General features: G+C 39.6%; 1 long non-coding RNA gene across 2 annotated transcripts; it reads right to left on the bottom strand.

Annotated features, from left to right (window-relative positions):
- Window positions 1-2,361: 2,361 nt before the first annotated feature.
- LOC146655330 (uncharacterized) lies at window positions 2,362-12,397 on the bottom strand. 2 transcript variants are annotated; one of them, XR_014914361.1, is made up of 4 exons: window positions 12,215-12,397; window positions 11,493-11,579; window positions 2,618-3,162; window positions 2,362-2,537 (listed from the first exon to the last, which is right to left on the bottom strand). It is a non-coding gene; the product is annotated as an uncharacterized LOC146655330 (long non-coding RNA). The 2 variants fall into 2 exon arrangements; XR_014914360.1 differs by having other exon boundaries at window positions 11,493-11,601.
- Window positions 12,398-12,867: the final 470 nt, after the last annotated feature.

Here is a 12,867-nt window from a genome sequence, read left to right on the forward strand (position 1 = left end):
AAAGTCTGTCTGGTTGTCCTCCACCTCATCTCCTAACAGCACTAAGGATGACCCCATCCTTCCACAATTCTGAATAAATCCCTTCTGCTTGACTCACATCTCTGTCATATCATGAGTGATGTGACCTAACAACCCAGCTTGAGTTAACTATAAGGTGTGCAGCATGCAGTTTAATCAGAGAGCTTGAGTATGTTTGATGGGATGAGTATGTTTTAATATTTATAAAATGAATTTTACCACAAACCCACACCAAAGTCATTAGAATATCATTACACTACATTGTTTCATGATCCACAATGATCCACATTGCTACAGATCTGATGGCCACTACAAGGCACAGACAATAAAAGATACTCTTCTTCTTGAATTTATTACAAAATGTAACTTCTTACAAGTGTCTGATTTAAAAGAAATGACCACTTCCTTGCTAAAAGGAAAATGAAATTCCAGCCATTGACCATTTCCTTGTTTTGGATTTTAGAATTTGATGCATTTACCTTAAAAAAGTAATCATTAAATCAAAAGGTAAATGAGATAAAAGAAAAATGCATATAATTTCAAGACAATTTGATCTCAGGTTAAAATAACATTTTTAGTTTCCTATAGCTTGCTAATGTTTGGGTTCATACAGGGAGTGCAGAATTATTAGGCAAATGAGTATTTTGTCCACATCATCCTCTTCATGCATGTTGTCTTACTCCAAGCTGTATAGGCTCGAAAGCCTACTACCAATTAAGCATATTAGGTGATGTGCAACTCTGTAATGAGAAGGGGTGTGGTCTAATGACATCAACACCCTATATCAGGTGTGCATAATTATTAGGCAACGTCCTTTCCTTTGGCAAAATGGGTCAAAAGAAGGACTTGACTCAGAAAAGTCAAAAATAGTGAGATATCTTGCAGAGGGATGCAGCAGTCTCAAAATTGCAAAGCTTCTGAAGCGTGATCATCGAACAATCAATCATTCAAAATAGTCAACAGGGTCGCAAGAAGCGTGTGGAAAAACCAAGGCGCAAAATAACTGCCCATGAACTGAGAAAAGTCAAGCGTGCAGCTGCCAAGATGCCACTTGCCACCAGTTTGGCCATATTTCAGAGCTGCAACATCACTGGAGTGCCCAAAAGCACAAGGTGTGCAATACTCAGAGATATGGCCAAGGTAAGAAAGGCTGAAAGACGACCACCACTGAACAAGACACACAAGCTGAAACGTCAAGACTGGGCCAAGAAATATCTCAAGACTGATTTTTCTAAGGTTTTATGGACTGATGAAATGAGAGTGAGTCTTGATGGGCCAGATGGATGGGCCCGTGGCTGGATTGGTAAAGGGCAGAGAGCTCCAGTCCGACTCAGACGTCAGCAAGGTGGAGGTGGAGTACTGGTTTGGGCTGGTATCATCAAAGATGAGCTTGTGGGGCCTTTTCGGGTTGAGGATGGAGTCAAGCTCAACTCCCAGTCCTACTGCCAGTTTCTGGAAGACACCTTCTTCAAGCAGTGGTACAGGAAGAAGTCTGCATCCTTCAAGAAAAACATGATTTTCATGCAGGACAATGCTCCATCACACGGGTCCAAGTACTCCACAGCGTGGCTGGCAAGAAAGGGTATAAAAGAAGAAAAACTAATGACATGGCCTCCTTGTTCACCTGATCTGAACCCCATTGAGAACCTGTGGTCCATCATCAAATGTGAGATTTACAAGGAGGGAAAACAGTACATCTCTCTGAACAGTGTCTGGGAGGCTGTGGTTGCTGCTGCACGCAATGTTGATGGTGAACAGATCAAAACACTGACAGAATCCATGGATGGCAGGCTTTTGAGTGTCCTTGCAAAGAAAGGTGGCTATATTGGTCGCTGATTTGTTTTTGTTTTGTTTTTGAATGTCAGAAATGTATATTTGTGAATGTGGAGATGTTATATTGGTTTCACTGGTAAAAATAAATAATTGAAATGGGTATATATTTGTTTTTTGTTAAGTTGCCTAATAATTATGCACAGTAATAGTCACCTGCACACACAGATATCCCCCTAAAATAGCTAAAACTAAAAACAAACTAAAAACTACTTCCAAAAACATTCAGCTTTGATATTAATGAGTTTTTTGGGTTCATTGAGAACATGGTTGTTGTTCAATAATAAAATTATTCCTCAAAAATACAACTTGCCTAATAATTCTGCACTCCCTGTATTATTAGACATGTTTTCTTTTCTGGCTTGGTGCTACTATTGAATGTAGCTGTCATTAATGTGGAAAGTAGTCTTTTAATAGGCCTGCATAGTGTGAGGAATATATGCCACGTGTCATAACATCCATTACTGTCACAAGCGATGGCGGGACTCAAGCACAGAGCAGGGTTCAGTTCCAAACACAAAGTTTATTTACATAATCACCAGGTGCAGAATATATACAGTGGGGGAAATTCGGGGTTCCTATGGTCCAGGGGGAAATCCGGGAAGGGGAAGCTCTCTCACACTCGCTCTCTTCTTTACACTCCAACTTACACACGTCCACAAAGCGGTTAGGTTACGGGACTGGGAAAACTATACACAAGAGAGATGGGTTACGCAGAATCACAGACTAACACAAGAAAACTTCACTGAGGCTAGAGTGGCTCACTAACGTGTCTCACACAATCATCCAGCGATGAGACTGTCTGCGTTCCGGCCTTAAATGGCAAACACATAATGGCAGCGTGATGGCCAACAGGTGTGTGGGCCAAGGGCGGGAGCCCGCAGTGAGCTCCGCCCAGGTGGAGTGGCGAGAGAAAGAGGGAGAGAGTAAACAAAAACACAAGTAACCTTGCGGGGCCGGCCGGGCAGACATGGGGACCATGACAAGTATGGTGATGACATATATTTCTGTTTTCATTTAAAAAGCTACTGTTGTTGTGATTTAGTGCTATATGATTAAAATTAGTGTCCCAACCCTAAAATAGGCCTCACACATTTCTTTTTTTTAAATAATATTCCAAAACAAAAAATAAATTGCACTCACTTGACACTTTGAACTGCCTTTTCCTTTCAGAACTTTCTTAATTTGTGGCATAGATTCAACAAGGTGCTGGAAGTTCCTTAGAGATTTTGGTCCATATTGACATGATGGCATCATACAAATGCTGCACATCTCAACCTGACTGAAATCCTGTGGTGGGACTGTAAGACCAGGCTGCACATGAATAAGATAAGACAAGATAAGATGAACCTTTATTAATCATACACGTGTGAAATTTTGGTGGTCACAGCAGAAAGTGCAAGTTAAGAACAGTAAAAATTAAGGGAAAAAACCCCCCAATAAAATAAGATAAGATAGAATAACATGCTATACAAAACAGAATAAAATAAAATACTATGTACAATACAATAAGTACTATACACATAGAATAAAATACTGTACAAAATAGAATAAAATACTTTGTTATATTGCATGATGTGTATCTTCCGCTCCACCACTTCTAGTTTTATTGGATTGAGAGCTGGTAACTGTGGAGGCCAATTGAGTATGTTGTCCTTATTGTCATGTTCATGAAGCTATAAGATTTGATTGGGGCTTCGTGATAGGGTGAGGTACCCTGCTGGAAGCGGCCAACAGAAGCATAGCCTCATTGGTATGCTGTAGTCATAAAGAAATGGACATGGATATTCAGGTGGGCTGTGACGTGTAAATGATGCTCAGCAGGTACTAAGGTGCCCAAAGTATACAAAGAAAATATCATTCACCCTATTACACCAGCACCAGCCTGAACTATTGCTTCATGGTAGGATGGATCCATGCTTCATATTGTTATGGTCAAATAAAAACCCCAGTGTTGTGGCAGAAATTGAGACTCATCTGACCAAGCAAGATTTTTCCGATCTTCTGTTGAAAAATTTTGGTTAGCCTATGCAATTGGCAGCCTCAGTTTCCTGTTCTTAGCTGACAGGAGTGCTGCTGGAAAGTCCGATTACATCAGCAGTTACTGAAATACTCAGATTATTCCGTCTGTAAACAACAGCCATTCTTCCCCATTCTGATGCTCAGCTTGAACTTCAGCAGGTTGTCTTGATCATGTCTACTTTCCTAAATGCATCGAGTTGTTGCAGTGTGGCTGGCTGATGAAATATTTGCATTAACAAACGGTTGACTAGATGCACCTAACAAAGTGGCCAGTGAGTGTATTTCATGATTTTATTGGACATGTTGAAATACTGACATGAGTCACTTACATTTCTTATTCATTACCTTTCACACAGTGGTTTGAAATGCTTTAGTTCTATCACAGTGATAATGATTATTTATTGGTCAGCACTAATCTTTGTTCTTCAATAGTTCTGTGATAGTGCTGTTATCCTCTTGTGTTATTTGATTTTAAACAATACTCCAGTTTCTCTGTCCTCTATCCATGAACTTAGTGTTGGCATGCTACAGATAAGATTGGTCAGTTTCCTTTATTTATTTATTCATTTTTATTAGTGAACCTATAGGAACTGGTTGTCATGAATGTTTAGTTTGGAAAGATACCCTCAAATAAGTATTGCACTGGCATTTGCTTTGTGACCTGGCTTGGCTTGAGTTGGAGTGTGTTCAGGCTATTTTCAGAGCAGGCGTTTTGACCTGTCACACCTTTCCTAACTTGCCATGACTATGAAAAACTCATCCAGGCATTTATGCATTCTTCTCTTGAAAACTGAATTACTGCAGTGCTCTTTTTGCTAGACTCCTTAAAATAACTTTCAGTAGGCTGCAGCTTATTCAGAATTCTTTTGCAAGGTTATTAATGAAAACCAATAATAGAGAATACATCAGTCTAGTCTTAGTAGAGCTACACTGGCTCCCACTATCCTATTCCTATTATTCAGTATTCTAGTGATCTTGAGCAATAATTCTCCAGTAGTAATTCTGAAGGTCTTTTGCATTTTTTATTGAACATTGACATTTTCAGAGGAATGCTTCTTCATGTTTGTCAACCCACTTAACACTTTGCCACTTACGACTTGCTTGCTACTACCATCCTGTTGCAAAAGCACATTAGTTGTTCTCATTTCTTTAGTTGAATCTACAAACATTGCCAAAGTGATTCCCAATTAGCTTTTTGCTTAAATCTTGGCATAGTATATTTAAAATCTTGAAAAAATTGAACAAGTGGAGGACACAAGAAATGACAGGCCTAAAAAGATACCTACAGCAGATGAACAGTGTCTGAAACTTCCGACAAATCCAGCAAAGACCTGACATGAGAGCTGACAAATGCATCTGGCATTTCAGTTCATTCATTGCAGTTCACTGAAGCTTCATCAGAAATGGTCTCAGTAGATGGGTGGCTGTAGAGAACCCATTTTTAAGAATGGGAAATAGGGAGAAAAGGCTGAGGTATACCAAATTACACAAGAAGTGGACAAAAGTGGCAACAGGTTTTATCGAGTGATGAATCCAATTTTTTTTTTGGTTGAAATCGTCATCATTATGTCAGGAGAAAGATACAATAATGTGTATCTACAGCTATCTGTAAACATGGTGGGAGGTTCTGTCATGGTTTGGGCTTGTGTTTCAGTCAGTGCTGTTGGGAATCTTATCAAAAATGAAGGCAGAAAAAATGTTAAAGCTTGAGCTTTTGATTATTTACAAAGTGTCTGCCAACAGCTTCATTGTTCACCACGATTATGATCCCAAAACAGATTGCCAGTGTCCTTGAACAGAAAAAAATCGATGAAATCGTTTTTGCCTTATGTTTGCTGATATTTCAATGACTGACTGAGTCTATTTCTCTTTTTCCAACAAAAGGAATGAGAGGTGATCCAAGACAAAGTACTGTATTAGGGATACAAACTGTACTGATAAGTGGAAAATACTCTGACAAACAAATTTTTAATCTGGAATTTAATTCACTTTTTCACTTAATCAGAATCAGAAAGGGTTTTATTGCCAAATGTTGAGCAGGTTTACAACATTAGGAAATTGCTGCGGTACTTAGTGCAAGTAATACCATTGTACAGACATACCAACTAGGAAATTCAACCACATTGAATCTGGCAGATAGAGAGCATAGTTTTCTTCTTTAGTATCCTATTGGCCTACTGCTTTCAAATTTAATTAATTTAAAAACATATCTCTGGTTGTTTTACAGAATTTTCTGTTCTTTATTTTCATCTATGGTTTACTTACTGGATTATAATTTGTATGATTATCTGTTTTTAATGTGTAGTTTCATGCAGAGGTGCCAGGTTCAAACAACCTTTACCTCCCACAGGCACCCATGTTTCCCAAACATCAACTTCTGTCATAAACTAGAAAGCCATTATTTATTTTTGATGAGTCAACAAGTTGTGGGGATAGGTTAATTGGATAATCCAAATTGTCACTAGGTGTGAATGTGCGAATGAATGTGAGTGTGAATGGTTGTTTGTCCCTGTGTGTTGGCCCTGCGACAGACTGGCGACCTGTCCACGGTGTACCCCGCCTCTCGCCCTATGACAGCTGGGATAGGCTCCAGCGTCCCCCGCGACCCTGAAAAGGATAAGCGGAAGCGAATGGATGGATGCTTGTTGTTTTGGCAGTAGGAAAATATTTCTAACAGCCACTTGCTGTTTGTTGGCTTTTTTCCACTTTGACAGTCGACTGGCTTTGTTTTTTCAGTTAACTGTAATAATGGCCGCTCAAGGATATTTGTCTGTGTTGTTTCTTTTTTTAATGTTTTTTTTAATGATTAAATATTTGTAAGTAACCACCAGTAAGGTAAAATACTTTTCTGGCACTGGAAACTTAGTTTTTATACATTTTTATAGCTACTCAGGATCAGAGTAAAGATAAAGATGAAGAACCTGAAGGGTTATGCATCCTTACGCCACCTGGTTAAAACTCTCTTTACCAATATTAGGAAAACGTTCTCTCTGAAGACCTCTTTGTGCTTGTTGTTAATGAAACAATCATGTGCAGGATCAACTACAAGCTCCTTACTGTTAAAATGTTGACATGTTGATAATGCGATTGCTCTTTCATGGTGGGAGGCCATCAAAAGATGTATCAGTAGCTAGAGATCAACACATGAGAGATACAGCTGACATTGACGAGTTAAAACAACTTGCAGTGTATGTGGTTGAACATTTAAGAGCAGGAACCCAATTACCCTTAGGGTGTAGTCTTTGGCACAGCAGACACAAGGTGATCAGTACACTGCCCGAGCATGTTGAACCCCCCAAACTCCAGTTCATTTGACTAGTGTGATATGCATGCCATGCTCAGGCACAAGTAGGCAAACTATGGTCCAGTTGGACTTGAGTATGGGATGCATACAGTTTGATCGCTATCTGCACTCAAATATGAAATGTCAACACTTCCTCAGTGACAGCTGCCTCTGCGAAACTGTGCGAGAGCGCTTTTCAGGAGAGTGTATGCATGTGAAATAAAGAGAACATGTACAAGAGAAACTGAGGCGCTGAGACAAATGGATGCATACTTGGACCCGGCTCATTACGTGCAGTGTGAGTGCAGGTCAGAGGGTGAGTGGGGAGGGAGGATAATCATGCTCAGGCAGAGTATGAGGCAACTGTGTCTAGTGTAAGTATGCTCTATTCTGCCTCCAGGTAATTCAAATAACTGCGAAGATTACACATCATCATTACAACCTATAACTTCATTTCAATGGGACTATATGTGCTGTGTTCCAAATGTAATAATGTTCCCCATTACAACCGCAATTCATCTTTTAAAATGATTTCAGTGGCCTTTCTTTTGATTTCAGTGCAGTTGAGGTAAAACTGAGATGGTGAAAATTTGTTTGTATAAAAAAAAAAGAAAAAGCAGATAGATCAAATATCCTTTTATTTTTCAGTGTTTGGAAACGTCCACATTTAATCTATTCTAGGAGCAGTGGGCAGTCAACCCTGGGAATCAACTTCAGGTGTAATCTAGTTCTTTGGTCAAAGGTGTAATTTTTATACTTAAGTAGTAGCTTAATCACATTTTTTTTTCTAAAAAAGCAACACTTTATTTTACATTTTGCTATAGAGTTGTGCCTTAAAATTCCTCACATACAGACAATTTTGAAATATATGCCAAGTCTTTTAAGCACAGCTTCACTTCAGCTAGTGCGTGGTTGTCAAAAATATCAAAGATTTTACTGCATAGGGAACTAGCTATATTTTGAAAAAGTTAACAGCTGTCAAAAATAAATGGGAATAAAAATGAAAACTTTTCCTGTTCTTATCTCCAAAAGTTTTTTTATGAACCTTCTCTACTGATTTAAGTTATACTAGTAATTACAGAGTATGTTTAAAGGGGTTCAGCTTGTCACTAATTCAAACCACACTACGCTCCCCCTCTCATACAGACCCCCCCTGAGTATCACAAAACATTCATCAGGCCTGACTCCATGACCCCTCTGCATCCCCGGCCTCCCCGGCCAATCAGAATCAAACCAGACAGCGTCTCTCTGTCTGTAACTTTTGTACACACACATAAAAGCCTTCTTTCCCTTCAAGACTGTTTATACCCCCAAAGCCACGTCCCCCTTTAAAAAAGAAAAAGAAAAAAAAGAAAAAAAAGAATCAACATTGGCACTGCCCTGCACATTAATGACCCCCAAACACCCATACACCCCTCCAACCACCCCGCTCTTCCCTCCACCCCCTTATCACAACACTCCATATCCAGGTGACAAATGAGGTTGCTCCAGTGTGTGGTATAAGGTCAAAGGTCGACCTAACAGTTTTTGAGGTTTAGGGGCAAATAGGAGTCATTGGGACTGGGGTTCCTATTGTGGTCACAGTGCTGCAATGCTTCCCACCATAACACTACATCTCTCTTCCAGCAGAGGGAGACAGGCCTTCACATTCTGGCTCAGTGCTCTCAAATTCCATAACTGGTTGTCATAGACTGTACGGAAAATGGTTTAAAGTGGGTCACTATAATTTTCTAAAATGTATTAATTAAAAATTATATGTTTAATATTATATGTGCTCTCACTGTATTTAATAGAAAAACAGTAACACCATTTGCACTTTTAAATGGTGTAAATGGTGGAGCTCTTCTTCAGGAAAAAAGGCTGCTAAATGCAAATGTCTAATGAAAAAAGTGCCAATGCACCAATCCCAGAAATATTGGCTAACCCATTCAAATTACTGAATTCAGGTGTTCCAGCACTTCCATGACCACAGGTTTATAAAATCAAACACCTAGCCATCAGACTTCTTCAACAAAAATTTGTGAAAGAAAAGGTTGTTATCTGGACTTCAGTGAATTCCAGTGTGGTACTGTGACATGATGCCACCTTTGCAAGAAGTCCAATTGTGAAATTTCCTCACTACTAAATATTCCACTGTCAACCGTTGGTGGTATTAAAACAAAGTGAAAGTGGTTGGGAATGACAGAAACTCATCCACGAAGTAGTAGGCCATTTAAAATCCCAGAGTGGGGTCAGTGGATGGTGAGGCGCATAGTGCGCACAGGTCTTCAGCCTTGCAGAGTTCATCACTACAGGCCTCCAAACTTCCTGTGGTCTTCAGATTAGCTCAAGAACAGTTCATAGAGAGCTTCATTGAATTGGTTTCCATGGCCGAGCAGCTACTTCCAAGCCTTATATCACCAAGTTTAATGCAAAGTTTCAGATGCAGTGGTGTAAAGCATGCCAACAGTGCATTCGGAGGAACAATGGAGTGACAAATCACTACCTGGCAGGCCAATGATTGTCTGTCTCTGTGTGTTAGCCCTGCCTGGAAAATTGCTAAAGGCAACTTAAAAACGGCACTCAGCAACCTTGCTTTTATATAGGAATATAATCAGAATACAACCAGTTGAATCGACTCCCCTATTGCAAAGAGGCACATTTTAGGTGTGCTGGACTCGTCAGTGCAGACTGAATTGAAAATCTGCCAGTCTATAGATTAGATGACGGTTTGCAATTTGCTTTGTCAGCCTGTCTGAGAATGATTGCAGTCGCGATTGTCTGGAGACATGTTGCTTCCCAGCAGGCAACCTATGCAGTCGCCTTGCAATCAACAATGGTGACCCAGTGGTTGACCATGCAGCACACTCAACCTATGGATGACCTGCTGCAACTTCTTGCAGTCGGTCGCTAAATACAAAAAAAGAAATAAATGCAATCACCTGGAAACCAACGATTTTTAACTAGTCACAATGACATTGGCATCAAGGGTTTTGGACAAGTGTTACTAAGATCTCATTGACTAAAACTGTTCACTGTTCATTTCAACAAATTTTGCGAACATTTGTAGGCTCTGGCTGCTGAGATGTACAGATTTTATGCTTTTACTTGCCTTGCAAAATGTAAATTTTGAACTGTACAGCAAACTTGCAACAATTTTGAGGACAGTCATGGGTTTCAGGGACAATGAGAACTTTTTATTCCTCTGAGCAAGTAACAGATGTCTGTTCTCATGAACTAGATATCCGAAGAAAGAATATTTTTCAATTTAGGCACAAACTGTTGCCTGAACTCATGAATGAACAGATTAGCGATGTCAAAGTTCAAGGTCACGTTGACCTCACAACATATGCTTTTGGCTCTAACTCAGAATTCAGATGTTTTTTATTAAAATACATTTCTAATAGGACTTTTCACAGCAGAAATACTTTTCTGACCATTTTTACATTTGGTCAGCTTTTTGATGAAACTAATCCTTTGTACCCACTGATTTCTTCAAAGTTGTAGCTTGATTTTTATGCGAGTCTTTCCTTGTTTCTGTTTATTTGTACAGGAACAAGTATGTAACATGAACTAAATCCACAGCATTTGTAGCCTAAGGTAATTTGGCATACCCATCCTTTGGTAGGTTCTTAAATCATGAGCCAGTAAGAAACACAATCTGCTGTATTCAACAAATGCAAACATTAAGCCGGGAGAAACATGACTACTTGGCTCCTTTGAGGTCATAATTTGAGGTTCTGGAGGTAAAAAATGATCAAGGATTTCAAAAATAATTGGCAGATTTATTGATTATAAAAACTTTATTTTTTCTTAATTTTATTTATTTTTTCCCCCCAATACTGACCAAATTGTTCAGTTTTTGCTCTTGGACCAGGAGGTTAGAAAAATGCTATATATCATTTTGGTGTGTGTGTGTGTACTTCTAAGGTCACCATTGGGGTCATCGTTGTTTAGTCTGTGGGTTCTCTGGAGTGGCGACTACAAATTTCTGTTTGGACTGCTAATTTATTGGTAACTTCTCAACTTTGGACCTTTTGTAGTGATATCTAAACATACTCATATAATATAATATAATATCACAATATAGACACAGACACTCCATAAGGTATATGAAAAGGTCACCAATATAATTGTGAGATTGTTTTGCCTTGGTGTAATTATAACTTTAAAGAACTAAGATTTTGTTGGAATAAACTGGCATTATCACTCAACAACAGCTTTAAGAAAAGCAACACTTTTGATTAGACTTAACAAAGAAAGCTGAATTAGGTACAGACACCATTGTAGTCATACACATATTTTGTCAAGCTTGGGCTCAAAAAACCTTGCGGCACTATCAAAACACACATTGACTCACACAGCTTGGCCTCCGTGGCTCCAGCAGGCGCAGTAATGGTTCTGGGAGCCAGACTTTGTCTCTGTCGCCAGGCCTCGGCTCCAGCCCCTGCGTGTGCGACAGCAATTTCCTAAAGAATCCACAGTAAGCACAACACTTCTCCCTTTTATTTTAACAAAAACACCACTGAACCCCCACCACACAAACATGCACAGGCACACACACACACAGAACACAGCTACTTCTGAGAAACACAGAGCAGTCACTTGCAATTATAGCTCATCTAATAGTATGATCTACAGTCCTGTCAAATAGCCAGCAGGCCTACAGGGGAAGCAAAGGGTCATTTAAAAAAAAAAATAATTGTTTGTTTGATCACACTAGACCAGCCTGTCTATCTCTGCCTGTGTAGCCATATGGACTCTTAGAAAGAAATGCACCATTACTAAATGCTCCTCTAAATTAAGACTTTTGCAGATTCGTTAATAGACACAAGTTGTCTGCAGTAATGTTAAACCATTTAACTGTTACTGATTGTTCATTTTAAAGGTCTAAATAATAGTTTTGAAAAATTATATACAGTTGTTGATTGCTTATCTACACCAATGCTACCGCAAAGGATATCATGCTACACACATCAGAAGGCCCAGACATTTCCAATTATTCATGACAGATCTGACATAAACAGCTTATCATCTCTGTCTAAAGCCAGCTGTAAACAAATCCACTGGTGATCAACCAACCTGACTTAATCTCCCACTTAGATTTCCAAACAGGCCTTGTGCGACACACGGCACTGCAGATGAAGACACACACGTAAATGCTTCACAGATCCTAAATCTGAGTCCGTCACCAGAGAACAAGCAGACGTTTATGAGATCAGACATTTGACATCAGCAGCGAGCAACAGCAGAAACAGTGTTCCTTAAAAGGGATCTGTATGTTTCTCTGCACGTGTGTGTATGTTGTGTGTTTAAGGCTGGGGCGTGTGTGTGTGTGTGTGGCCCCCATCTAAACAAGCCCCAACAGCCCCTTTGTTGGCGAGTTGCTCCAGGAGAGCGTGTTGATGGAACTGCATTGATGTTCGGATTAGGGCACGCCTCCGTGATCAAGTGCTCAAACACTAGATAAGAGCGTCAGAAACACCCTTTAATCCTGGCTAACCCTTTTCTAAATAGGATGGGATCCTACCATGCTCACTGGAGGGGAGGAGGGGGTGAAGGAACAGCTCAAAGTTGAGCTTTAATCTGGTATGGACACTATGTTTCATTCTAAATCCAAGAAGTCATCTTGTGTACATAATTGGAGATAACAGTCCACTAAAATCAATTCACAACATCCTTAAAAGAAAGACCAGGAATGGAAATTAGGTTGGAAAAATTCATCTTGAAGATTA

The sequence above is a fragment of the Rhamphochromis longiceps genome, linkage group LG13 (genome assembly GCF_057381845.1).
Source record: "Rhamphochromis longiceps isolate RC_006_pf linkage group LG13, R_longiceps_female_GT1.1, whole genome shotgun sequence".
Lineage (NCBI taxonomy): Eukaryota > Metazoa > Chordata > Actinopteri > Cichliformes > Cichlidae > Rhamphochromis > Rhamphochromis longiceps.